Raw genomic sequence first — 23,576 nt, 5'->3', positions numbered from 1 at the left:
AGAACAACCAACGTGTTGCCAAGAGAAAAAATGATCAACAGAATCAGACTTGGAGGTGACCGGGGGCGAGTAAGACAATGTGGCCACTGGCCTGGCCCCTAGTGCGGTGGTGTGGGAGACAGAGAGCCTGAAGGTCCTGAGGTCATGCTGGGCTGTCCTCGGGAGTGAGTGACGTGGTCCTCGCCAGGTGGTGGCCAAAGAAGCCCGCTCCCTTCTGGCCAGCCTCCAGCTTCCTGCCTGGGGACAGGATCTCTTGCACCTGGACACGCCCTTGTGGTTGCCATTTGTCATGAGGACCCCGTCAGAGCCCATGCCACGCTATTGGGACTTTTAGCCTCCAAAATGTGGGCTAAATAAACCTGTTTTCTTCATGAGTAGTTTGCTTCAGGTGTTTTGTTATCGGGATGACAACAGATTAATGTAGGCAGGAAATTTAAAATGATTAGTATGATAAAGAGTCTAGCAGAAAGGTAGACAATGTGCGTGAACGGGTGGGGAGTTTCAGCAGAGATGGAAACTCTAAGACAAGTAAAAGAAAATCACTAGAAACAGAAAGCAGCATATCAGAGATGATTCCTTCTTATGGGCTCATCAGCAGAAGGAGTCAGTGAAATTGAAGATAGATTGGTAGAAATTACCCAAATGGAAACACAGGGAAGAAGAAGGGGTGGAAACCAAAGCAGAGCATCCAAGAACCTTGGTAACGTAATACCACCACACATGATGCCAACTCTCCGGCAGATCTGTCCCAGGGGGAGGAGCGAAGGGAGTACACGAAAGATTTGGTGAGACAACAGCCGAGACTATCCCCCAAATAAGGAAAAACATCACATCATACCCCCAAGAAGTTTAGGGAAGCACAGACAGGCCCGAAAAACAGCACAGCAACAACACCAAACAACCATACAGACATGATCAAAGTCACATGGCCTATACCAGAGAAACAAGTCTGGGAGTTGTTGGGGGGGTCCTCCAAATGGGTCAGAGCCGACTTCTTATCAGAGGCTGGGCAAGCCGGGAGACTTCCTTAAACAGAATCCTATACCCAGCAAAATACCTTCCAAATAGGAGGTTGAAATAAAGACTTTTTCAGAAGAAACTGAGTTTATTGACAGGAATGTTAAAGAAAACCCAGAACTCGGTCAAAAGAATGTACCAGAAAGTTTCAGATTCATTCAAAGAAGTGAAGGGCTCTGGAAGTGGCAAACATGGAAGGTAAGTCAAGTCACTTTTCCTGATTTTTAACCTAGAAAAGTCTGTGACTGGAGCCAGGCCGTGCAGCCAATACGGGGAGGCCCCAGGAGAGCTTTAGGGGGCCAATCTGAGGAAAGTGGGGGCCTCGCAGCATCCCAGCCCCCCTACCCCGCCCACCACGTGGCCTCTGAGCTGCGGGGCTTCTCTCTCACCCCAGTGGCCTCCTGCAGCCCCTGAGTGGCCACGGGGAGGGAGGGACGAGGCAGACAGTGGGGACTGGTCCCCTCTGCTCGCCGGCACGGGGTGCATGGTCTTTCCCAGAGAGCAAGGACTCATGCTTCAAGTAGAAAACAGAAGTGGAAGAAGCCACAGAAGTTGTGACAGGCGGGTCTCGTGAGGAAGCAGTGACTCAGTGCGTGCCCAGTGCCTGGACACCGCAGCTCCAGAGTGTAGGTGCCGCTGCTGGAACCCCAGTCCACCCTGGAAGCTGGCCGTCAGACCGACGCACACTCTGGTCTGTCCCCACCTGGGATCCACAAGCCCACAGGCAGTTTCTGGTGACATGACTAAGAACACTGAGCCCGTCCTCTGTGGCCTGAGGAGTGGAGCTGGGATACCTCCACGGGAGGGGGCGCCTCTGGGCTGGCCAACCTGAGCAGGAAGGAGCCTGACTCCGGAAGCCACCTCGCCATGGCTCCACAGCGAGCCACGCTGAGGCTGAGCCTGTGGCAGGCTATTCCGGGACCAGGCGCTCTCTCCTGGATGGGCTGGTGTAGAGTGAAGCCATCTACCGCTAAGAATATCTCCAGTGTGCGGGTGGCTGCCCACTTCATCCTGTTTATTTATACAAAAGTGACAGCTGAGGCTTTCAATACTGTTGTGAGTTCTGTCAGTAAAGAGGAGATGAAAGAATTCCACCCCCCCTCCCAGGGCGGACATTCTGCTCTAAAGCACACAGCCTGGCTCAAGACCCAAAATAGTCCTGAAAAGTCCTCTGGCTTTGACTCTGCATCTTCAGTTCTCGTGTCACTGAATAATTACCCTTTTTTGGCTAGGATTGTTATTCTGGGCCACAAAGCAAATTCAGCTTGGAATGTTCCTGAATTCTATGGTGGGAGTTTCCCAAGCCTCTAGGTCCCAGCGCAAGGCTCCGGAACCATGGTGCATGGCTGCGGACTTGTTGACAAGATGGTACCCACTCACGTCCACAGGTGTGCCACCTGCTCTGGGGAAACCCAAGGCTGCCGCTGTGCCCACAACCCCCCGCTGGCCCTCATACCGGGTGTGTGGGCCTGGGCCCTGCTGCCCACGGCCTAGGTTCAAGTCCCCGCTCCATCTCTCATCCTGAGGGACCTGGGGACCCATCTCACCTGTTCCCACCTTGGTCTGCTTACATTAAGAGACAGGCCTGGGACCCACTTCCAGGCGACCCACTTGAGGAGCCTGTCAGAATGCCAACTAACAGGGGCATTTGGGTGGGGAGGGCAGGGAGGGAATTTGGGAAACAGAGTGAGGCCTGTGAGGTGTCTGGCTGGGTCTCTCTCTGGAAATAGAAATGGCTAATAATCATCTGAAAAAATATTTAGCTCTGTTAATAAGAAAAAAAATTAAAAAGCAAACATTAGTATGATGCTTCTCTCAAAAACAAGAGGTATGGCTCTTTCTGGGAATTATCCTAAGTGAACATTTGAAATGTAGACAAAAGTAAAGAAAGAAGGTGCTCTCTGCAGGGGTATGTTATGCAAAACTGCAAACAAGGGAGTGGCCAAGCAGGCTGAGGCTCTCTTGGGTAGCTACCATAGGAGAAATTCCAGATGTGGGCAAATATTTATGTTATGATGCTGAACAAAGCAGCAACTGATTAGCCCAATTACACAAGCCCAGGTAGCCTTGTGGGAGGAGGGGACATGCCCTTCAGGATATCTCGAACCACCAGAATGACAGTGATATATTGGGCTGTGGTTCTCTTACGTACTTTTTTGGATTTTCCAAGTTCTCTACAGCAAGCGTACCTGTTTACTGGTGAATCACAGTTGTACATATTGAGGGGACTTGTGTCACCTACTCATATATGCATGCAGTAAGACAGCATCATTTGGCCAATCTCACTCCCCCCACGTCCCCTCTCCTTCCCTCTCCTGCCCTACTGATCTCCCTTAGATTCTTAGGGATCCACCCCACCTTTCTTGCCTTTTTTTTCCTCTCTAGCTTTTGCCTAAGAGAGAAAACATGCGACCCCCTTGACCTTCTGAGTTTGACTTATTTCACTGAACATGATGGCGTCTAGTTTCATCGGTTTTCCGCAAACGCCATGATTTCATGTTTCTTACGGCTGAATAAAACTCTACGCACATAGAGACCACCTTTTCTTTATCCACTGATCTGCTGATGGACACTGGGGCTGAGTCCCCAGTCTGGCTCCTGGGAATCGAGCTGCTACAGACACGGTGTGCATGTGTCGCTGCCTTGTGATCACTGCAGTTCTTCAGGGTAAACACTGAGGAGTGGTCCAGCTGGGTCCCGGGTGGTTCCTTGCCTATTTTGAGGGGTCTCCTTACTGATATCCATGGGGCTGTGTATTCTTTTCCTCCACACCCTCTCCAGCGTTGAGCATGATTCGTATCTTGATGGCTGCCACGCTGACTGGTGTGAGATGAAATCTCAGTGCAGTTTTGATTTGCATTTCCTTAATTGCTAATGAGCACACATTATTTTTAATACATAATTCTATAAAAGAGCTTATTTTAGGAAGAATGACCACAGAAACTGAATGATGAGGTCACTGGTTTTGCAGCCACATGCTTCATTGCTGTGATAGCAGGAAGCAGTGGTGGCACATGGGCAGCCCCTCCCACTGGGAGGTGGCCACCTCCTTTCCAAAGGTCCTTGAGGTCTCAGTTGCCTCCTGAAAGGAATGGGGTGCCCGCAGTGCCCTGGGCAGGATGCTGTGGGTGAGCTGACAACAGCAAGCCTGGTGCCCCCGCTGTGTCAGGGCCAGGCCACTAGGTGGCGTTACCTCCCTGGGGGCCTCCTCATTCTCCTCCCTGTCCCTCCCTCCTCCTGCTGCCCCAGCTCCCCTTCTCCCTAGGCTCTTGCTCCTGCAGATTCCTTCCCTCTTTGCCCTGGGCTGTGACACCCACCACTAGGGACCCTCACCCCCAGCTGGAGCCTTGGCCCAGCCACTGCAGACCCAGGGAAGCCCCACCCTCCCAACTGTCTCGGCTCCCTTTCCCCAGGGCCCCTCCCTGTGCCAGGTGGGGGCTGTGCTGTGTTGGGGGTTAGTGTAACTCAGTGCCACTTCATCTGCTCTGAGTGGGGAGCTGGCATCTCTGGGCCCTCTCCCACAGCAGCAGCCAGTGGCCGTGGAACATCAGGCTGTTTGCGGCCCACTCTGCTCTGCTGTGCTCAGCCCGCTCACACTTTTCCACCTGCCTCTCACCGTCAGTGCTCCTGCTGCAGCCCACCTGCGAGGGACTGAAAGCCTCCGTGGCAGAGGGCCTCCCTCTCTCTCTCTGGCCACCTTCCACCACAGGGCCCTGGTCCTGTGCGGGGCCTTCGCACATGCTGTTCATCTACTTGGAAGACTCTTAACCTGGTCTCCACCAGGCAACCTCTGCTCATGCCTCCTACATGACACTCCTCAAAAAGGCTTTCCTGAAGTTCCATCATATTTGGCTAAGGTGGGGTTTCCCCTCCTAGCCGTGTCCTGCTCTGGGCCTGCACTTTATTCACATGCCTTCACTCACTGCTGGTCTCAGCAACCAGACAGTGTGTTCCTGGCAGCCACCTCAAAGGCATAGTGACACCAACGCCAGAGGGGCCCAGCTGGCCAGCCTGACAGAGCCAGCCGGGGTAGGGACAGCTGTCCACCTTCCTGGTAGCCGCACAAGGCAGTACAGGAAGCAGAACGGACACAGGGACACCACCTGAGAAGGTCTCATGACAGCTCTGACATGAGAGTCCCAGGATGGCGTAGAGTCCGGGCTCTGAGGGGGCTTGACATGCCCCCAACGCCAAGAGCAAGCGTCACATAAAATAAGCACAGAACATAGGGTGAACAGACCTAGTTAATTCAATGGTGCAGTTCTATTCTGCCGAGAATAAACCATCATATATATATATGATTTTATTATCAAATATACCTTCTTTAAAGCTGGGAGAAAAAGAAAAAGTAAACGCATATATGTATAGAACAACTAAATCCCTTTTACTTAGAAATAAGTGGAAAAAAATGGAGAATCAACAATCTTTTCAAAAGTCTCCAGATCCATATTTGGCAGCAAAGAGAAAGCCACTATTCCCAAAGCAGAAGTCACAAGGCAATATTCTTTATGATGATGTTAAAAAGTAAAAAATTAGTAAGAAAAGGATAAATTAAAAAAAAAATAGAGCCGGGTGTGGAGGTGCACACCTGTAATCCCAGCAGCTTGGGAGGCTGAGGCAGGAGGATCACAACCTCCTTCAGCCGAGGCTCCCTCCTCCTGGTGGTGAGACTCTCTTGCACCTGGTGCAGGCATGCAAGGTGGCTCATAAAGAACAGGCGTTTTCAGGTGGTTGGGTCTGATCTCCCCGCTGGTTTCTGCCTTTGGTGTCAGGACTCCCACCCAGGGTCCCCAAAACAGTCACAGCAGGACCACGGGAAGTAGGGAGTCCCTGGCCGCTTACTGTGCGACTTCTCCTGCTTACAGAACCCACAGGGTCACTGGCTGGATGCGCTGGGCAGAGTGGGCCAGGGCCAGCGTGCCTGCCCAGGGCCTCACCTCCACTCAGGTGATGAAGCCACATGGCTATTTCTCTACGGGCAGGTACATAGGAGCCTGGGAGGGAGGAGGAAGGAGGAGCAGGCAGCTTTCCACCTGCCTGATGCTCAGGGATGTGAGAGAAAGTGTAGCTGATCATGGCCTGTGTGCTGGGCAAGCTCTCTCCTCCTGGAGGTCACCCTGAGCAGCTGGGCTTGCAGCAGGAGTGGGGAAAGACAGACCCTGCGGAATCAGACTCTCCCTACAACCGACACTCAGACATCCAGTCGCACCCGGAAAGTCCAAAGAGAGGCGTGTTAGAAGCCTTCTGCATCTGTGCCAGCCAGGGGCACCTGGGCCTTCCCCCCACAGTGGCAGGGACAGGCTTTGAACCTGGTATCACTGCTGCACACAAATGAATACTTTCAGGTGAAGTTTTCCAAGGTTCCTAACGACAGCCTTTCTAACACTGACAGCAAGGACTTCTGACGCCTCGGCAAGGCCGCCTTCCCAGGGAGGGGCCAGCGCCACCTGCAGTCGGGAGGAATGGCGGCAGGCACGAACACACCTCACTGTGGCTCCAGTGATTTTTGTATTAAGGATGTGGGGCCGGGGGTGGGTGGCGATAAGGGAAAAAACCCCCAAATCTTGTGAGGGTTGTAGGCGACGAGAGGAAGACCAGGGGAAGGGCCGGGTTCTCCACTGCTGGGAGGTGGCAACTCCTCTGTACCTTGCAGCCAGCTCAGGGCCACTAGTAGATGGCAGAGGCTGGTGGGAGGGAGGCTGGGTGAAATGCCCAGCGCTCTGCTCTTGGGAGGATGGACGCAGCCAGGGTACCAGAGACTCCAGGGCCTCATCCCCGCCATCCCCCTCCAGCTGGGCCTCTGGCTGTGGCCCCTCTCCTACCTTCTGCTCTTTGGCTCTCCCAACCTGGCTCTGTGATAAAGAACGGCCCCCAAAGGAAAACTTCAAGACAGGGTTCTGGGTCCAGCAAACTTAGAAAATGCCACCTAGAGGGACACTCTGCACTCACAGAATAGGAAAGACCCATGGGTCCCCAGGAAACCAGTGCTCGAGAAGGCCCTGCACCTCAAGATTTCCCCCAGAACTGACCCCAGCCTGGCCACATGGTGAACCGCTCAGCCTTGATGTTAGTGTTCCCGGGTTGCCCTGCTCCTCACAGGCCGCCTCCTTATGTCTGCCTCCCAAGGCATGGTCGGCATGCGCTGTTCCACGTCTCCTTCCTGGGGAGCAGCCACAGTGCCCCCCGCCCGGGCCTCCTGATCTGACAGCAGGATGGTGGGAGAGGCTGGACGGGCCAGTCCTTGCTCCTTTTCCTCTGGACCCTCCTGCCTGCTGCCCAGCAGGCTCCAGTGAGCAGAACCAGCCTGGGGCCTGGGACACACTGCCTCCTTCACCTCAGTTCTTGGGGCCCGACTCTGCTCACTTTGGGGATATGTCCACCGGCTCAGTCCTCTGGCCCTCTCAGTGACCCACCCTGCCCCTCTTCACATGAGTGCAGCTGCTTTTGGCTGTCCATCTTACTCCATGGGTGGTGCCCTTTGAGAAGTCAGGGCAGGCCAGGCTTCTGTGGTCCCTGCTAGACCACAGTCACCCCAATTCCTGCAAGCCTACAGTGAGGCTGGTGATGAGGTTCACGTGCCTGAGACTCCAGTGCCCACTGAGGGCGCCTCTCGGGGCTTTGCTCCCCAAGCCTGGGGAGGGAGGGGTGGTGATCTTGCATGGAGGAGCCCTGGGTACAGGTAGGGTTTCTGCCCGGACACAGGATCTGCAGTGAGGTAACCCAAGGCCCCCAACCCATCTCTCAGAAGCACATCCCATGGCCTGTGCATTCGGGTCCCCCACCAGCCCCATACAACCTTGTTCCTAGCATCCCAGGAGGAGGCTCACTTTTGGGAAGAAGGAGGGGACACCAGAGGCAGAGCCCTCAACTTGGCAATGGGACCCACCGTGCCCAGCTGCCAGCCAGGCAAACTAGCCCCGTGGAGCGGGGAAGGGTGCGTCTCCCCCAGGCAGGGTGTGTGGCCTGGCCAGCAGAGCAGAATCGGAATGCCAGCCTCCACCTCAGCTGGGCCTGTACAGGACACTCCCTTCCTAGCCACTGTGTGTCCTGGGTCACAGCATATCCATCTGGGAAGATGGCCAGGGGGCCAAGAGGAGACCAACCAGCCAACTGGCTGAGGTGATGGCTCTACCCACCCCCTTTACAGGAGGCACCCTCCCTAGGTGATTGCTACCAACTGAGGGGACACAAGTTTTTTCTTATCTTCTGGATACTGAAACATGGCTTGGTGGACAGTATCGGGCTCTGATGCCACAATGGCTGCTCCTGACCCAGCCTGGTGGCCCTAGGCTGAGCACCGGTTGGGCTCAGTGAGGGCCTGGCTCAAACACTGCTCCCCACCTGGGGGTGGTAAGTCCCTGACAGCACCCCAGACTTCCTCAGCTCGGCCAGCCAGCAGAGAAACCCCCTTGGTGTGGGAGATGTGAGAGGGGTTAAAGGAGAAGCCAGGGGCTTCTCAGGGCTTCAAGGCGGCAGAGATGTGGAATGAGGTAGGACCTAGGACCCAGGAGGGAGGCTGAGGCCCAGACGGGCCAGTGAATGTATGCTGGGCTCTAGGGACAGGACAGGACTAGTCTTGGCCACCTGACAAACAGACAGACACCCGATGATAACTGAGGGCATGTAAAATGGGGAGCTCATTCCGTCTGGGGTGGACGCTCCTCCTGCCCCTTTGCTGGCTTGTCCTCCGAGGACCACATTTGCAGGAGAACCGAGACCTGCTGACACTGGTCGGCCCTGTTCCCTACAGACAAGAGAGCCTGGAGAGGTGACCTGGGAGGACCCGGGGTCAGTGCACAGCAGGACTGGCCCAGGTTTCAGTCCACCTCCAGGCAGGCCACACTTCCCTTGTTCCAGAGAACCCCCTCCCACTGAGGCATCCTGGCACCTGTTCTCCCTCCCCCGACTCCAGGCCCAGCTTCTGTCACCTCCCTCCACCACTCCTGCTCGGACAGCTCCAAGCTGGGAAGGCATCGGGTGCCTCTGCCCAGGAGGGCGGAAGCAGGAGGTTTCTAAGTCCATCCCTGGCTCCACATGCAGCTGGCTTTGGCACAGTCAGGCTCCAGAGCTGCCAAGGCAGGCTCCCTGCGGAGAGGCCCCTGGGAGGGTGGGCACGATGCCACCTCTGAGAACAGGCCCAGGCAGAATCTGGCTCCTGGGGCTACAAGATGAAGTGCAGTTTTAAAATTCAGGGGGCATCTGAGCAAAGTCACAGGCTGTCCTGTGCTGGCCCCGCTTCCAGGCCCAGGCGGGGGGCTGCTCTGTACCCAGTGATCGTGGTCTGAGATCACAGGACTTGGTGGATGATCACTGAGCTGTCTATTGAAGGCCAGGTACATGGGACCCCTGTGCCCTCTGTAACCCCCCAAGAGGTCTCCTCAGGCTCCAGTGGGGATTCCAGGTCTAGGGGTGCAGCCAACCCCGGGCCCAGCTGCAGTGGGGCTGCGACTGTACTCAGGCCTACCTGGGCCCTGCCTGGGCCCAGGGCAGCTACACTTCTGGGGGCTGACGTGTGCACAAGTCCCAGGATCAGGCCTGACAGCCGGGATGCTATATTTGGACACTATCACCCTGGCGACAATGTCCTTGTGAAGCAACACTGGCGGCTGGAAAGGGCTTTTCCCTCCTGTCTTCCCTTAGGCCCAGCATCCAGCTGGTCATCCCAGAGCTTGGCTCTCTGCTCCCTGCCTCTCTGAAGCTGATGGACTCACAGTGACCCTTGGCAGGGCTTCTGGAGGCCTTGAGTGACACACCCTATTCTCTGCTAGTTGGGTCCCCTGCACCGGGTTGGCCCCACCATCTAGGTGGCCCCAGTGCCACCCCTGCCCCTCTGCTCCAATCCAACCTTGTTTGGAGCTGGGACAACACTGAGTACTGGGGGAAGGGAAGGCCTGAGAACATTATACACACAGAACACCTGGTATCACGGGACTCTGAATCTCTCTGTTTTCATCTTAAATGGGCAGCTGCCTCTGGCTCACAGCCATGGTGTGACGAGAACTCCGGGGCTACCTGCCTCCCCTCCTAGCATATCTTTTTTTTTTTTTTTTTTTTTAATTTTTTTTAGTTGTAGATGAACACACAGTATCTTTATCTATTTCTATGTGGATCCAACCCAGTGCCTCACACATGCAAAGCAGGTGCTTCACCACTGAGCTACAGCCCCCGCCCTGTCTCCTAGCATATCTTGCTGTTGCTGGTCTTGCCACCGTCTCTGGCGGCCTCTGCCTCTGGACGGAAGCCAACATGGCAGCCAATGCTCGGCCTCCCATTTCCCCCCCAGTGGAGAGGCAGAGGCCATTAACATATGGGACTCAGCACAGGGCCTGGCCCTGAGTGAGCCGTCAAAGTGGCCCAGGATAGAAATGCTAGAAATGAGCAGGACACCACACAGATGTGAGGGGCACACAAAGTGGCCTACCTGGCCCTGCTCCAAGGACAGAAACCCAGTCAGGGAGCTGGACTACCCCCCCAGGGACAGGGTGTGGGGCAGGAGCTGCCAAAGGCCTGAGGCAGGAACCCACGGGTGCCCACTGCCCTGCTTGCTGAGGAATCCCTCCCCCCCCAACTTGGCTGAGGCCAGCTGGGGGATCAAGGGCAGAGGGAGAGCTGGGAGAGGCAGGAAGTGACTCAGGGTTAAAGCCACCAGAGGTGGGGGCAGTGGCTGTGGCTTCTTGGTGCCCTGATGGCTTCCGGTCCTGTCCTCACCCCAGGCAGGAGGCCACACCAATAGGCAGGGCAGGCTGACACCAGTTACACCTGGAGAGGCCAATCTCCACTTGCTGCTGGGGTGGGCCCCGAGGAGGTGAGGGGGTGAGGGGTTCTGCCACGGTACTCAGGAGAGCAGACAGTCCTGTTCTGCTGGGTCCTGGGTGGCCAGCACCACTGGCCATGTCTGCCAAGTTCCCAGCAAGTAACTGCTGAGCTGGATCTTGTTTCTGAAGCCCCAGTGACCTCACTGAACTTGTCAAAGGAGAACCACGGTCATACAGGAGTGGGACAGGCCACCCCTGTTCCCAGGACTGGCAGCACTTTGTCTCACCTCCTGGTTCAGACTCTGAAGGTGCTGACACAGCAAGGACCCCAACACTCTAGCAAGAGAGAAGCTTCTAGCCAACCTAGGGGCTTCTCCACCATTCAAAGGCCTCCTGGACACAGGTCTGGGCCACGGCAGCCCAGTGGACGAGGACACTTGGTCATAAATGTGGTGGCATCTACAGGGTTAGGGTTAGGAGGGTATAGGCACTGGCACTGCCCTCAACTATATTCCCCGGTGGCCCTGGGAGCTGCCTAAGGGCCTTGCACAGGTACTCCCCACCCCACGGGTGCTGGGCTCCATGCCCTGTCCTGCTATTGTCCCTTTTGGGTCCCTGTTTCTGGCCTGGATCTCCTGTGCCCTGGCTGAGGGCCTGTTTCTAGGCGGCAGCTCCCCGTCCCCTCTGGCGCCCAGGGTGGAGCCGGCTGCAGCGCTCCCTCCTCCCAGGCCTGCCAACCTGGTCCCAGGCCACTCAGCCACCACACTCATGAAGATCCCTGCCCCAGCCCCATCCCAACGCTGCCCCTGCATCTGCCACCTTCTCCTGTGTACCCACCCTGGGTTCCAGGAGATTCGGCCTCTTGGGAAAGAGGTTAATCTGTGCATTAGGCTTGGAGTAAAGGAAATGTAATTCACCATAGTATGATTAGTGCCAAGGACCATTGCAACACCCTAAACAGGAAGTGCTTTAGAAAGAGGAGAAGGCCAGGGGCAAAAATCTGATTATCCAGGGAGTTAAAATACAGACAATGTATCCAGGGAGAGGACGCTCCTTCCAGGTAACAGTGTGGGAAAAGTAGAGTCACCTCCCAGCACCTAGATGGGGAGGGAGGAAGGTTCTGGAGGGACCAGAAGCAGTGTCCTGGGCTGGAGGCATGACGAGAATTTGTGGTCCCACTGAGGACCAAAGCTGGGAACTCCATGCATGCTGAGTCCCCCTGGGTTTACTGAAGCCACCGTGGAATGAGTCATGTGAATATTTTAAACAGAAAACCACACTGGCAAGCATGTCAGAAAGAAAAGGAGGTCACATTTTTAAAAGATTTGTATTTCTATATAAAAACATATGCTCCTGGAATCATTGTGGCATGGTGGAGCCCACCTGTGGCCCCAGCTGTTTGGCCACTGAGGCAGGAAGATCACTTGAGCCCGAGTTTGAGATTAACCTGGGCAACAAAATGAGATGTCTCCTCTAAAAGCAAAACCCAGAGACAAGGAAATGCAGGAGCTCCAGAGAACAGGGCTGCTCCCTGGAGGCCCATCACCCACCCAGCTGTCCCTCGCGTACCCAGGCAGCAGAGCTCACGAGAAATCTGAGCTCCGTGGAGGCATTAATCATGCGGCTTATTTCTAGGACCTACTTCATATAATGGCCTGAATTTAAAAGATTCATGGAAAAGGGAGTGATGATGTTAAAAAGAAATGCGAAAACACAGCTGAGCTCACGACCTATTTGTGAAGACGAGTAAACAAAAGCCCTTTCAGAGCCAGGTGGTCACTGTGAAAGTGTGCAGATAGTGTGACCTGGAGACACACATACACAGCGTGAGAATGAAGACCAGACTGAAGCGAGGGCAGAGAGAAGAGGCAGGCTCTAGGACATTACCCGTAATGGTGAGGAGAGGGCCGTGGAGGGAGCCCAGACCCAGAGACTCCTTCTAGAGGGGTCAGTGCTTGTGGCTTGTCACTGGGGAAAGCCAGGCCTGGGAACACCGTTTGTTCCCACTGCAGCTGGAGGGTGGAAACAGCTCGCCAATATTTCAATCTCGCTTAAAAGAAAAACCACCCCATCGTGTTTCAACAATGGGGAGGAAAAAAATCAGCACAGAAAGAGAAAAATCAAGACAAAAAATGGAGTGGCTGAAGATAACAGAAAATGGACACGTACACTGGAATCTCACTGTTCAAAGGCTCATTGCTCTACAGACGGAAAAAAATCCAGCAAAAACTGCCCGCAAGAGAGATGATGAAAACAAATATCCAGGAACACGAAAAAGAGTCAGCCAAAGCCAAGCATTGGAATGCCAGAATCTCAATGTTTGTTGACTCTAAATGCTATAAAAACAGGGCGAAATATGTATGTAAATACCTGCTAGGAAAATAAATGACAAAAAATGGTTAGAATTGAAGACTATCAAATGCAGCCAAAACCTCAGACACATAAAGGAGTTACTAATGGTTGTTTTGGTGGGAATTAAATAGAACAGAGAATGGATTTCATTTTCAAGTATTCATTGTGTTCACAAAAGATCATACTAGGTTATAAAGGATATGTCCACAAAAATACAAAAGCTGAAATTATCTGTTCTGCATTCTCTCCCTTGGTCAGGGGAATAGATTCAGACTGAACCTGTGAGAATAAAATATAGCTGCAAAGGGAGCAGAAGATCCCCAGAAGAAAGACAAGAGCATGGAAAGAAGATTGTTCAGAGAAGTGTGAAAAAAGCTGACATATCAGAATCCACAGAAAATGACAAGGTCTTTAGAGAACCCATTACGGCTTTAAATGCTTTTATTACGTGTTCTAAAAAGTGAGGAAAAGCCAGGTGCAGTGGCACAAGCCTGTAATCCCAGTGGCTCGGGAGGCTGAGGCAGGAAGATCCAGAGTTCAAAGCCAGCCTCAGCAATGGCAAGGTGCTGAGCAACTCAGTGAGACCCTGTCTCTAATTAAAATACAAAATAGGGCTGGGGATGTGCTCAGTAGCTGAGTGCCCTGGAGTTTAATCCCTGGTACCAAAAAAAAAAAAAAAAAAAGTGACGAAAAATAAACAAAGCATACCATTAAATCTTAGGAAAGAAGGGATTTTTTTAAAGGGAAAAAGAGGGAAGGTCAAATGATAAAAGTAAAAATGAAACATTTTAAAAGACATGGCTATGGAAATCCTAGCCTATTCTCTAAAGACCCTAAAAATGTGCATATTAGGTTAATGAAAGAGTTGGCCTCCTCATTTCCTTTTGATGAATGAGGTCGCATGTAAACAGAGAAAAAAGGGAAAAAAGAAGAAAAACCTGGATAAAACAAAAACCGAAGCATAAACTTGCATATACAGGATATTGAATATTTAAAGGAATACAATGTACCACTGTTTTAGTAAACTAGAAATCTGAAGGCTACAGACCAAATAAACATAGATGAAATACAAACATTAAAACAAGAAACAATCAAAACAAAGAGCAGAGAAACAAATGGGAGACGGAATCTTCAAACCACCTGGATCGGATGGTTGTAGCGATTAATTCATTCAAATGTCTAAGGAGTAAGTTCTGCCTACACCCCAAGTTGTTTCCCCTGCTGACTCTAGAGCTAAGGTCAGCTAGCATGCATGCTCCATCAGGCAGAAATGATGCTCATCCTAGAACCTTGTTAAGGAATTTCCCAGGAAGAAAATGCCGTGTACTTTTCCCTGGGAAGGGCAGAGGCCTCTAGAGCGTAAGCAACGACGGAGCCAGCAGGACTCACGCCCGGGGTCCCTCGCGGAACTCCAGGCTTGGCCCACAGCAGTTTTCCTCTCAGTTGCTAAAGGCAGTATCTTAGGATAATAATGGGTAACAGAAGAACTGTGAGATGCTTGAACTTTGATTACAAGGGTCAGAGAATGGAGGGCTGCAGAGATGGGGAGGTTCGTCAGCTCTGCCACCTATGGGCTGAGAACAGACTTCACATTCTTGGTTTTCTTTTGGTACCGGGGGATTGAACCCAGGGGCATTTAACCACTGACCCATATCCCCAGCCTTTTAAAAATATATTTATTTAGAGACAGGGCCTTGCCTAGGTGCTTAGGGCCTCATTAAATTGCTGAGGCTGGCTTGGAACCTGTGATCCTCCTGCCTGAGCTTCCCAAGTGGCTGGATTACAGGTGTGTGCTACTGCACCTGGCAAGACATCACACTTTTGAACCTTAATGCAAAGCCCACTAGCATCATTGGCTCCTCCGGTGGAGGCCACTGCACCTTGCCTGCAAGCCAAAAATCCAGAAGCAGCACTCACTCCTTAGGACCACCTTCCCATGCCCAAACTCTCTGCTTGCTCAACGCTGGCCCTCTTCCCTGCAGCTGACACAGGTTCTATGAGCAGCACTGCCTTCCTTCCCTGAAGGCTCCTTAGAACACGTGCTCGCTCTCAGCTGGTCTCCTGGGTGTCTTCAAGGCCACTCAGCCCTGCTACTGGTAGGTTTGGGAACTCGTCCCAAGATAGTCTTTCCCTTCTGGTCAGCATCTGCACGGGCTCAATGAACTCCATCATTTAATTTTAATTTTTTTAATTTTAGTTGTTGATGGATCTTTATTTTAGTTGTATGTGGTGCTGAGGATCGAACCCAGTGCCTCACACATGGCTAGGCGAGCTCTCTACCACTGAGCCACAGCCCCAGACCAACTCTATCCTTTTAGAGATCTCAATCTCAAAAGTGTTGGGTGCACACAGTTGATCAGTCAAACTAGGCCACGGCCAACTCTCAGGATAATTGGGGGCTCCCTCTGCTTGCAGGGAAAGGATTCTCAAAAATGTGGTGCTTCCCAAATCAACTGCCTGATGACTGGCCATCTCAATGACCTTTCGCAGAATTTGACAAAGCGGAGACATTTTTAAAAAAATCCTATTGTTGAACCAGTAATTTTTTAATTGTGCTGACAGGTCAGAGAAAGAAATGTTTTTAAAAACTTCACTCCAGTCACCCACAGCCAGCTCCGAAGCCTCTGACATCCCCCCTCTCTGGCAAACTGGTTCTTAATTTCTTTGGGGAAAATAGGCAGAAACTATATCAAGGAAAGCCAAACACAATTCAAATATAATGAAAGTAGAACAGCTCAGAGAGGTCTTCTGATCTGTAGAAAATATTATAAAGTCATGGTGACTTAAGTGGTATGGTATGGCCCCAACCATAAGTGAAAATTAATTGAAATAGATTCTAATGTGCAGAGGAAGGTAAAATGCGTTCAACAGAGCACAGAAGAACAATGGACGTGGGAAACACTGTGCATCAAATTACAAGATAATCAAGGGAGGAACAAAATAACATTGACTTCCTTCTCCAGGAATATGCAACAAGAAAACCAGTCAAAGAAATAAACAGAGTCAGGATCCGCAGTGGCATCTTCGTAACAGCGGCAGGAGCAGGCTAAGACAGCCAGGGGCATGTCAACTGGTCACCCTGCTGGGCTGCTGCCCAGTTCCCCAGTGCAGGCAAACTCCTTCCGACCACCCTGAAGGAGCACATTCTTAAGGATGTGGATGCTCCATTTTTTGCCAACACAAGAAGCTGGGAGAAGAGGAGGCTCAGAGAAAAGGCTGTTCCTGAGTGAGCCCCACCAGCACCTTATGCTTTAGTACTGGAAAGACACTGGGGAGAAAGGTGCCCTCAAAATATGCACAGGAATCGGGCTGCTGTGTCGTGCCACCTGGTGACCCTCCCAGGGTGGCCCTTTCACAGTGGACTTAGAACATCTCTGGCCCTGTGTGTGCCCGGACATGTCTACCAATTGAATGATGAGGGGATGGGTCCTGGGGATTCCCATAGCCTGGTCGGGGACGGCTGGGTGAAGGTCAGCATCAGGAAGGGACCCTGGCCACCCCCTACCCTGCCACACGACACTCCCAGCACCCAGCTGATGCACTGAACAGCCTCTTTTCCTCATCTCTCCCACCACGCACCTGCCTCGTCCCGTGCCACGTGGACAGCCCCAGGAGGCTGCTTGGGGCAGGGCTATCTGGACTGGGCTTGGTGAAGCGCAGGGCGAACAAGTTTGGCCTGTCTCCAGGGACTGTCAAGTCCTGTCTGCACAGCCTGGACGGCTCTGGAACTTTCTGGGCCAAGAGGAGGGGGAGGCTGGTTGTCACAGCAGCATATCCAAGGGGGACGGAAGATGATCTTCAGCCCCCATCACTGGACATGCTCCACCTGCTTGCCCTTCCGCTCCTGACTGGAATCTGCTTAGTGTCATCCCATGACTGACCTTTTATATCTGACACAGCCTAGTTTCAATCCCAACCTAAGAAAATTCCCAAACAGGGAAGTTCATCGCCTGATAGAAAGGACGTCACGGCGTGGCGGGCTCTGTGCCATCACTGGGCTAGGGGCCGCTGTGGTCTGGAATGCTTGGGAAGAAGGGGAGCTGAGGTCGGTGCAGGGCCCTGGGCATGGAGTAGAGGCCAGCAGTCCTCCTCCCAGTCTCTCCTACAAGGGCCCTCTGCTGATGGCCTCTACAGGTGCACTTCTCTGAGAGCTTTCTGAGAAAGAAGGTGGGATTCTTCTTCTCCTACCCCCAGAGCCCCCCAGTCCACAATTGGGCATCCACAGAGCCTCCAGGGATCCCCATGAGAACCCATCTTGGAGCAGGCATCCAGTATTCAGTGAGGCCACTGTGACCGAAAGGCCACTGTTGCCTGTGAGGGTCTCCCACTGCAAGATGTGCCGCCAGCTGGTGACACACAGCAGGGGGAGGGGTGCCTGCTGGCAAGTGACAAGGCAGCTGGGGGGGGGGACTATGAGCCACACCCTGTCCGCCCAGTCTCCTACAGCCCCTCTTCTCCCCCACATGCCCCTGCAGGCCGCACCTGGCAAGTGGTGGGGAAGGTGGGTTCCAGGCCCTCCTCTGCAAGCCCGGACCTGGGCACGGGAAGCTCCCACGGACCTTCCTTCCTCCTCAGCACACCCTGCCCTCCAAGCTTGGTCCTGTGGCTCCAAGATCTGGATCTGGACCCTAGGTCAGCTGCAGTGGAGCTCGGAAGGGACGGTGTTTGGCAACCAGCTGTGCTGCCCTGGCTGAGGGACTGTCACTGTGGACAGGCTCAAGGCTGGTGCAGGAGAGCTGTGGCAGTACCCATGGGCACTTTAGGGACACATTTTTGAGAGGGTGGGGAAAGGATCTCCTGCCCCCCTTTCCACTGCCACAGAGAGGGATGAAGCCTGAAAGACAATGTGGCAGTGGGCAGGTGTGGTCTAGACCCAGGCGCTTGCCTTCGGATCCTGTGACACATGACCATGCTGGGCACCCTTCCATGGAATCTACACACGTGGATAACAGCCTCCCAACCCTGGCCATGGGGCTGAGCACAAATGTGACCCAAATGCTCATGGCACCTGGAAAGTTCCAGAGCAGATGCCTCCATGGACGGTCTCACTGGGGAAGTGAAACAGCCCTAGCCCCTGCTTTGAAGACTCCAGGCAGGCCAATAGGCATCCTGTGCGAGACCTCTGGCAGATGGCTGCTTGCTGAGCACCCTGGGATAGGCACCCCGGGACACCTTGGGGAGGTAAGTGAGGCTGGGCAGGAGCACAGGGACTGTGGCATGCCCACCACCCCAGAGCTCTTGTGATCTGCAAAGAAGCCTCCTCTCAGTTCCTGTTGGATTCAAAACAAAAGCAGCTGTTGCAACTTTGCTGCGGAGTTCTGAAGAATTTCCTGACTTGAATCTTTTAACTGGGACACACAAAGGAGGCTCTGTGTTCCAACATCAGAAAGGGGGACGTGGCAAGCCCAGGAGAAGCCCACAGTAGATTAATGCACCCTGCCCAGGTTGGCAGTCATCTGGATGCTGGGCCTCCTACCTAAACTGACATCCCGAGAAACAGTCACAGCAGGAACCTAAACCCTTGCCCGGCATCCTCCAGGGAACCTGCTGTGCAGCCAATTGCCTGCTGGGGCCCCGACACCCTTGCCCATAACTGGGCAGCTCTGGGGCCAGGCCAGAGGGCTCTTCATCACCCAGCGTGGGGTCAGTGCAGAGGGATCCTCCGGAGGCAACCTCGAGTCCTCCACCTCTCAGACTCTGGCCAGGGCCATAGAGACCTGGGCCCCTGGATGTAATAAGACACAAACAGAGTGGTCAGTGTTCAGCCATGCAGAAGCTTTAGGGCAGAGGGAGCAGGTGCCTGGTCCTGTGAAGGTGAAGTTGGGCTCTCTGGGTCACAGCAGACAGTGGCCTGTCTCCCAGAGCTCCTGCCTTTGGCATGACACCTTGAACCCTGAAGTTGTCCAGAAGGGGAGGAGCCGAGAGGCCCTTTCTGTCATGGCCAATCTAGCATTGCTTGTCTAGGTAGGAAACCTCATGTGGGGTCACTTTAAAACCAACCACTTTTCTAGAAATTTGAAGACCGAAGTACCATATGGCCTAGAAACCCCATTTCTGATTTCACCAGAAATGCAACTGGTATGTCAAAGAGATGCCTGCACTCCAAGTCCACTGCAGCACAGTTCACAACAGCCAAGAACGGAAGCACCGCAGCCCCCATCGACGACGACGCCTGAGTGGGCAAAGGGAATGCGGTGCCGACGCATCACGGGGAGCAGTTCAGCACCAAAGGAGGAGGAGATGCTGTCCTCTGCCCCAGCGTGGATGGAAGAGCAGATCACATTAAGGGAGATGAGCCCGGCAGAGCCGACCACAGAAAGACAAGTAGAGTCTGCTCTCACCCACGTGTGGCATCTAAGGGTTGGTCTCCCAGAGCCTGGGAGAGCAGGAGGGGAAGATGGAGGGTGATGGGTGGGGACCAAGCTACAGAGAGTAGGAGCAAGAGGTGGGGGTGTGGCACCACAGCGTGGTTATAGATGAGGAGTCTGTTCTCACGGTGAATAAAACAGATGTCAGAGATGGAGCTCTGCCCTGATTGAAACACTGCATAATGTATACACACATCTCAAAACACCACATTGTACCTCACGGATATGTACGATTATTATGTTGTTATGTACCAGTTGAAAATATCTTAAGTTAAAAAACAAAGAAGCCACCCACTTTCTAGTTGAGTCCTGGCATGTTCGAGATTCTTCTACATGGTTTTGCTTTCCCTTCCTTCCAACACCCACACCAAGGTCTCTGGAAATGAGAGTTCCTGACGACACATTTTTCCATGTTCTCCCCAATTAGATTATATTCCCAGCAAATACACTAAATTACATTACATTTCTCCTCGCAGACGAGGGGTGCAGTTTAATGAGATCCTCCTGCCATTCCCCCTCAAATGACAGCTGCAAGGTGCACAGAGGGGAGCTTGGCCTGTGAGCTCACCAGCTTTGCAGAGACCTGTTTGGTACTGAACCATCTGTCCACACTGGCATCAGTGGCCCCAGGCCAAGCCTTAGTTGTTACATACCTGGAACAGGCAGAAGCAGAGCAGCCCACAGTTCCAGGAGGGCCGTCCGAGAAGGTCTGGTGCCGTTTGGCTGGAGGTGGCCTGAGTGTCCCTGTCAGTCCTGGGACTGCACTCAGGCATCTCTCCCTCTGAGCAGTGGTGCACAGTGGGGCTAAGGCCTCCTAGAACCCTCCAGTGCCTGGAGGTGGGCCGATGAGGGTCCTCCTTTCTGTCTGCTTGACACAGGAGGCGGCTGTTGGGCTGGGCCTGGGGAGCTGGCTGGGGAGCTGTCCCCACGCTCCCTGTGTATTTGCATACATCCCACAGAAGGCTGGCTGCTCACACGCGGCCTCTCTGACGCACACCCAGCGTCTTCTCCCATCTCTGAGTCTGAAGTGTCCTTACATTTCCAGAGCCACCTGCAGGCACAGCCCAGGCCCCCAGGACAACTAAGACCTCAGGCAGGTAGGGGTGCCTCTGTCTCCAGGGCTTTTGCCTTTAGAGTCCCCTGCCCTCAGTGTCAGCCGGGTCCTAGACACCCGAGCCCACAGCTGCCCTGCTCTGTTTGCCCCAGTGACAAGCCTCAGTTGCACTTGGCCCAAAAAGGGTCCTTTCCCTATGCCTAAGACCCCCACCCAATTACCTGCCTGGCTCAGCCACGGACCCTGCTCAGGACGGGAGAATCTGAGTGTCTGCTGATGGGGCCCTCATCTCAGAGCTCTACTTCCCCAGTGCTACTGCTGCCTGCCGACACCTGCTGACAGCCGGCCCTGGCCTCCTGCCTGCACAGTGTGGCGCCTCTCCTCCTCCCCTCTTCTCCTGCTGGATCCTTTAGACAAGCTTGTCTACCCTGGACTCCTCTGCTGAGAAGACCCCAGAAAGGCTGCCTTCAGCCCAAGCACCATGCTTGGTCTCTCTCTCTCTCTTTAATACCTTTACTTTATTTCTTTATTTTATGTGGTGCTGAGGGTCGAGCCCAGGGCCTTACACGTGCTAGGCGAGCGCTCTACTGCTGAGCCCCCAGCCCCGTCCCCAGCTTGGTCTCTTGATGCACATGGACTCCGCCAGGCCTGTTGAACGCTGGCAGGAGCTGAGATGGCTGCTGAAGCCCAGGCTTACTCCTCTGTGGTGGAAGGGCAGCCCTGCACCTCCTCTGGGGACCAGGAGAGCGCCTTCTGTCACTGGCTGTGTGGCCCTGGGCATACAAAGTGGGGATACAAGGATCCTGTGTCTTGGCAGACCATTGCTTACTTGAATGAGGCAACATGTCGAGTGGCCAGCACAAAGCCTGACGCACAGAGGCGCTCACTGATGCTGGTTGCCATGGTAAGTTCCTGCTCACAACCAGCGAGCAAAGGGATGATGGGGCACACTCAGCATGAGGCAGAGACGTTGGTTCTGGAGGACAAATTACCAGTATGGACTCAGGCAAATCCACATAAATACAGTTATTTCATACTAGATAAAGGTGCTGAAAACATGCATTGGAGAAAAGATAGCCTCTTCAACAAATGGTGCTGGGAAAACTGGAAATTCATATGCAGCAAAATGAAATTAAACCCCTATCTCTCATCATGCACAAAACTCAACTCAAAGCGGATCAAGGACCTAGGAATTAGACCAGAGACCCTGTGCCTAACAGAAGAAAAAGTAGGCCCAAATCTTCATCATGTTGCATTAGGTCTTATGTCCTTAACAAGACTCCTAAAGTGCAGGAGATAAAATTGAGAATCAATAAATGGGATGGATTCAAACTAAAAAGCTTCTTCTCAGCAAAAGGAACAATCAATTATGTGAAGAGAGAGCCTACAGAGTGGGAGAAAATCTTTTCCACATGCACACCAGATAGAGCACTAATCTCCAGGATATATAAAGAACTCAAAAATCTTAACACCAAGAAAACAAATAACCCAATCAATAAATGGGCTAAGGAACAGAACAGACACTTCTCAGAAAAAGATATACAATCGACCAATAAATATATGAAAAAATGTTCAACATCTTTAGTAATTAGAGAAATGCAAATCAAAACTACTCTAAGATTTCATCTCACCTCAATCAGAATGGTAACCATCAAGAATATAAACAATAAATGTTGGTGAGGATGTGGGGGAAAAAGGCACACTCATACATTGCTGGTGGGTATGTAAATTGGTGCATCCACTCTGGAAAACAGTATGAAAATTCCTTAGAAAAGTTGGAATGGAACCACCATTTCACCCAGCTATCCCACTCCTCAGTCTATACCCAAAGGACAAGAAATTTTAGCATACTACAGGGACACAGCCACCTCAATGTTTACAGGAGCTCAATTCACAATAGCTAAACTGTGGAACCAACCTAGATGCCCTTCAACAGATGAATGGATAAAGAGACTGTGGTATATATACACAATAGAATATTACTCAGCTTTAAAAGAGAATAAAATTATGGCATTTGCAGGTAAATGGGTAGAGATGGAGAATATCATGCAAAGCAAAGTTAGCCAATCCTAAAAAACCAAAGGCCAAGTATTTTCTCGGATAGTGGATGCTGATCCATAATGGGAAGTGAGGGTTATGGGAATAATGGAGGAATTTTGGGTAGGGCAAAGGGGAGTATGGGGAGAGTAGGGGACAAGGGGGTAGGAAAGATGGAGGAATGAGATGCACATCATTACCCTAGGCACATGTACAATGGCACAAATGGTGTGATTCTACTTCATGTACAACCAGAGAAGCAAAAGCTATATCCATCTGTGTACAATGAATTGAAATTCATTCTACTGTCATGTATAACTAATTAGAACAAATTTTAAAAAAAGAAGAGGGAGATTTTTTAAAGGGCTGGGCAAAGTGCACTGGATACTCAAGTACATGCCCAAAGTGGCATCTCCAGTCACTGGGCAAAGATGGACATTTTTCTTTTTTCTCTTTTGTTAATGCGGTGCCAGGGATCAAACCCAGTGCCTCACACATGCTAGGAAAGTGCTCTACCACTGAGCCACACCCTGACCCGTGGTTTTTTTTTTTTTTTTTTTGTGTGTGTGTGTGTGTGGTGCTGGGGATTGAACCCAGAGCCTTGTGCATGGGAGGCAAGCACTTTACCAACTGAGCTATGTCCCCAGCCCTGAAAAGATGGACTTTTTGATAAATGGGACAACTGGGTGGCCCATCCAGAAGATGAAATTTGGTTCATACTTCACACTGTATGCAAGAGTAAACTCCAGACAGACCACGGGTTTGGAAGTAGGCAGAGGAAAGCACGGTGAGCCTGGGAAGGCTCTCTGCCACACCTCCAGACGTGTGAAGCAGATGCCTCTGACTATGGTGAACACCCTTCACAGCAACGAAAGCAAAGGAGAAAGGCCACAACCAGTTGGGAGACAGAGGCCTTGGGCCTCTCCTCACACACTCGGAGCTCTTTAAAAGGCCCAGAGGGCTGCGGTGCAGCTCAGTGATGGAGCTCTTGCC

At 52.6% G+C, this 23,576-nt stretch overlaps 1 protein-coding gene across 1 annotated transcript in view; it reads right to left on the bottom strand.

The window, feature by feature from the left end:
* Window positions 1-23,576, bottom strand: part of Ramp1 (receptor activity modifying protein 1) — a 40,929-nt gene that overhangs the window by 979 nt on the left and 16,374 nt on the right. The gene's annotated exons all lie outside the window — the stretch shown is intronic.

Source organism: Urocitellus parryii, chromosome 1 (assembly GCF_045843805.1).
Source record: "Urocitellus parryii isolate mUroPar1 chromosome 1, mUroPar1.hap1, whole genome shotgun sequence".
Classification (NCBI taxonomy): Eukaryota; Metazoa; Chordata; class Mammalia; order Rodentia; family Sciuridae; genus Urocitellus; species Urocitellus parryii.
This window is presented reverse-complemented; position numbering and strand designations above follow the sequence as displayed.